This window comes from Microtus ochrogaster, unplaced genomic scaffold, assembly GCF_000317375.1.
Source record: "Microtus ochrogaster isolate Prairie Vole_2 unplaced genomic scaffold, MicOch1.0 UNK31, whole genome shotgun sequence".
Lineage (NCBI taxonomy): Eukaryota > Metazoa > Chordata > Mammalia > Rodentia > Cricetidae > Microtus > Microtus ochrogaster.
In genome coordinates, this window is record NW_004949129.1 from 3182795 (window position 1) to 3187613 (window position 4819).

Genomic DNA, 4819 nt, shown 5'->3' on the forward strand with positions numbered 1-4819 from the left:
TGGTCTACAGAGCTAGTTCCAGGACTGGCTCCAAAACCACAGAGAAACCCTGTCTCGAAAAACCAAAAAAAAAAAAGCACAACACTTTTCCTATGCAGGGATCTGGATTCCATCCCAGTCTGCGAAGGAAGAGACAGGAATAAAATGGAGGGAGGGAGGATCAGGTATCATAAGCATTATGAGTGACCAGGAAATCATCTCACCTGTCTTCATACATTTATTAACATTGGGAACATACAATTAACTCTTGTTCCATAATGGTAGTGACCTTATAAGAGTTTGAATTAATAATAATACTTGGGACAAATGCTATATCTAGTCCCTGTGCATTAATTTCTAGTCTTTTAAAAAAGAGCCATGCTATGTTAGAGGTGAAAGGACCAAAATATGTTTATTATCGTCATCAAGTAATTATTCAAAATGTGCCTAAATACCCATATCACCCACCAGAACTATGTGCTCATTAAAAGATTTACGTGTAAGCTGGGCATGTTGGCACAGACCAGTGGGCCAATCACTTTAAAAGTGGAGCTGGGAAGATTAGGAGCTCAAGATCATCTGCAGCTGCACAGAGAATTCACGCTGGGATATGATATCCTGTCTCAGCAAAGATGCTTCAGTGTCTAAAGGCACTTGCTGCTCTTACAGAAAACCCAGGTTTGCCTCCAGCATCCACATAGTAGCTTTCCATAGCTCTAGTTCCAAGGGATTTGGCACCTTCTTCTGGCATCTGAGGGCACCAGACACATCCACAGTGAACTTACATGTATGCAGGCAAGCCTCATATGTATAAAATAAAAATAAACATGTCTTTAAAATACATTCATGCTGGGTGGGGTTTTTTGTTGTTGTTCATGTTCCTTTATTTATTTTTAAACAGTCTTTTCTCATTTATGTACCTATTCCAGTTCCCACTCCCATCCACTTCTCAGAGAGGATAAGGCTTCTCATGTGGAGTCAACAAAGTCTGGCACATCAGTTTGAGGCAGGACCAAGGCCCCCCTCCCCATTATATCTAGGCTGAGCAAGGTATTTCTCCAAAGAGAATAAACTCCAGAAAGCCAGTTCAAGCAGTAGGAATAAATCATGATCCCAGTGCCAGTGGCCCCGCAGATTGCCCCTGCCACACAATTGTCATCCACATTCAGAGGGCCTAGTTTGGTCCTATAGGTTCCCCACTGTCAGTTCAGTCAGTGAGCTCCCACTATCTCATTCAGCTGTTTCTGTTGTTATCCTCTTCATGGTCTTGACCCCTTTGCTCATATTATCTCTCCTCCCATTCTTCAACTGGACTCTGGGAGCTTGGCCCAGTACTTAGCTGTGGATCTCTGCCTATGCTTCCATCGGTTCCTGCCTGAAGGTTCTATGATGTCAATTAAAGTACTCATCAATCTAATTACAGGGGAAGGTCAGTTCAGGCACCCTCTCCACTATTGCTTAGGGTCATAGCTGGTGTCATCCTTGTGGATTCCTGGAAATTTCCCTAGTGCCAGGTTTCTTGCTAGCCCCATAATGAAAAATGGCTCCCTTAATCAAGATATCTCTTTCCTTGCTCTCCTTCTCTGTCCTCCTCCATCTCAACCATCCTATTCCCTCATCCTGTCCCCCTCCCATTCTGCTCTCCCTTCTTTCCGCCCCCCCCCATGAACCCAATTCTCTCAGGAAATCTTGTCTATTTCCCCTTCCCAGGGGGATCATTTTTAATGCCAGCACTTGGGAGGGAGAGGCAGGCAGATCTTTGAGTTCAAGGCCAGCCTAGTCTACAAAGGACTTTCAGGACAGCCAAGGCTATACAGAGAAATCGTGTCTTGAATCATGTCTTGAAAAACTAATTCAATGTATAAAATAAAATGAAAACAGATCCACATTTATAGATTCATAGATTAAGAATACTTCTGTTGGACTGGAGAGATGGCTCAGAGGTTAAGAGTACTGGCTATTCTTCCAGAGGTCCTGAGTTTAGTTCCCAGCAACCACATGGTGGCTCACAGCCATCTGTAATGAGATCTGGTGCCCTCTTCTGGCATGCAAGCATACATGCAGGTAGAACACTGTATACATAATAAATAAATAAAATCTTTTTTAAAAAAAAATACTAAGGCGTGGTGGTGGTGGCCCATGCCTTTAATCCCAGCACTTGGGAGGTAGAGGCAGGTAGATCTCTGTGAGTTCAAGGCCAGCCTGGGCTACAGAGTGAGTTCAGTTCCCAGCAACCATATGGTGGCTCATAACCACCTAAAATAGATCTGGTGCTCTCTTCTGGCACACAGACAAAACACTGTACATATAACTGTAGGTAGATAGGTAGAGAGCCTGGAGGTGGTGGTGCACACCTCCCAACACATCAGAGACAGGTTTATCTCTGAGTTCTAGGCCAGCCTGGTCTGCAGAGCGAGTTCCAGGACAGATTCCAAAGCTACACACAGAAAAACCCAGTCTCAAAAAACCAAAGCCAAAGGGGGGGGGGGAACCACTCGGTCCATGGTGCAGGGAATGTCATGTCACATGCAACAGTCTCATGCCATTAAACTGAGGCTGTTCTTTAATTTTTTTTTTGGTTTTAAAAAAAAATATTTATTTATTTATTCATTATGTGTACAACATTCCTCCCATGTGTGCCCGCAAGCCAGAAGGGCGTGCCACGTCTCATTATAGATGGCTGTGAGCCACCATGTGGTTGCTGGGAATTGAACTCAGGACCTCTGGAAGAGCAGTCAGTGCTCTCATCCACTGAGCCACCTCTCCAGCCCCTGAGGCTGTTCTTGATTTTAAAAAAAAGAAAGAAAGAAAAAGGAGAAAGAGGCAAAAGAAAAACTACACTTGAAGGTTTATTGCTTAATCATGTTATACACAGGCTTCCTTTCCACTAATGAAAACTGTTTTCGATTAAGCTTTCAACTATACATTGAGTGCCCTTCTTGGTTTTCATAGTCCTGTGAAACTGTATTACAAGTCAGATGAATGAAATATGTGTGAAATGTCTGTTCCAAGGTAGAGCATATAGCACACATCTTTAATCCCAGCAATTGGAGGCAGATCTCTTGAATTCAAAGCCAGTCTGTTCTTCATAGCAAGTTCCAGACCAGCCAAGTCTGCACAGTGAGACACTGTCCTAAAACCAACCATCAAAAAAAATGTTCCATGAATAAAACTAAAGATTCTGAAAGCTTTATGCCAGATATTTTATGTCATGGCAATATTTTAACAATTTCCATTAGTGTGTGGTTTAATAGTTCACATTTACTTAGCATGGGAAAATTCATAAAAATCACCTTTTTTTCTGGGAGGTGGGGAGAACCAAAAACCTTAGTGATGAGACATGAGGGTTGTTTTCTTCTGGTAATTTAGAAATGATGAGTTTAATTTAAAAATGATTCATGTTGTCTTGAACTGTGATTAGAGTGCCATCTAGTGGATGTGTCTTACATGTTACATGTTTTCTGGAAGAGAAATGCTTCCTGAAAGCTAAAATTCTGTTCTTGACTATATCAGACTTTTCTTTCTTTCCTTTCCTTTCCTTTTCATTTCCTCCCTCCCTCTCTCCCTCCCTCCCTCCCTCCCTTCCTTCCTTTTTTTGGGGGAATTTTTTGAGACAGGGTTTCTGTGTGAAGTCTTGGCTATCCTGGACTCGCTTTGTATTTGTTTATCAGGCTGACCTTGAATTTATAGAGATCCACCTGTCTCTGCCTCCTGAGTGCTGGGATTCATGGCTTGCGCCACTACTTCCTGGCTATATATCAGACTTTTAAAAAACTCTGGAGGCAAGAGGCAGGAGTAGTGTCACAAAATTGAGGCCAGTCTGATCTACACAACGAGCTTCAGACTATTCAGGGCTGCATAGTGAGACCTTGTCTCAAAATGAACAAAAGAACATTGGGTTATAATATTCTGGGTTTTCATTTTCTTCTTTCTTTTTTAAATACAAGTATAGGTGTTTTACCTTTATGTATGTCATTATACCACATGTGTGCCTGGTAACCTGCGAAGAGCAGAAAAAGACTGATCCTTCTAGAGCTAGAGATAACAGGCAGTTCTGAGTCACCATGTAGGTGCTTCAAACCCAGATCTTCTGCATTGCATAGCCATGTCTCCAGCGCCAAATATTCTCGTATGACTTTGAGGGGCTGAGGAGAGGGTTCAGTAGGTAAGAAGCTTGCTATGTACAGCAAGAGGACCTGAGTTTGGATTCCCCATGTAAGAGGTGCAGTGAGTGAGTGGGCAGATAGGCAGAAGCTTATAGTACTAGCTTAGGTGAAATGAATGGCAAGCTGCAGGCTTATTGACAGATCCTGACTCAAGGAAACAAGGTAGACAGCAATACAGGAGGACTGTTGACATTGACCTCTACCCTTCACCATGTACTCATGAGTGAGGAAAGCTACAGGCATGAGCACATGTACGCACATATACAAAAATTTTTAAGTAATATTCCATAATGTATCTTCTTACTTTGTTTTTTTATTTTGGGGGGGGGGACAGGGTCTTTTGTAGTCAAGGTTATTTCAAACTATTTAACTGAGGGTATCCTTAAATTTCTGATCTTTTTGCTTCTATTTTCCCAATGTTAATTCTTTTTTTTTTTTTTAAGGTTTTTTTGAGACAGGGTTTCTCTCTCTGTAGCTTTAGAGCCTGTCCTGGAACTAGCTCTTGTAGACCAGGCTGGCCTCAAACTCACATAGATCCGGGTGCTGGGATTAAAGGCGTGCTCCACTACCGCCTGGCTAATTCATCTTTTCTTTTTTTTTGGTTTTTCGAGACAGGGTTTCTCTGTAGCTTTGGAGCCTGTCCTGGAACTCCCTTGGTAGACCAGGCTGGCCTC

The 4819-nt window shown here is 42.5% G+C and overlaps 1 protein-coding gene across 1 annotated transcript in view; it reads left to right on the forward strand.

The window, feature by feature from the left end:
- The window catches only part of Npepps (aminopeptidase puromycin sensitive), an 80305-nt gene that overhangs the window by 69568 nt on the left and 5918 nt on the right, over positions 1–4819 (forward strand). The gene's annotated exons all lie outside the window — the stretch shown is intronic.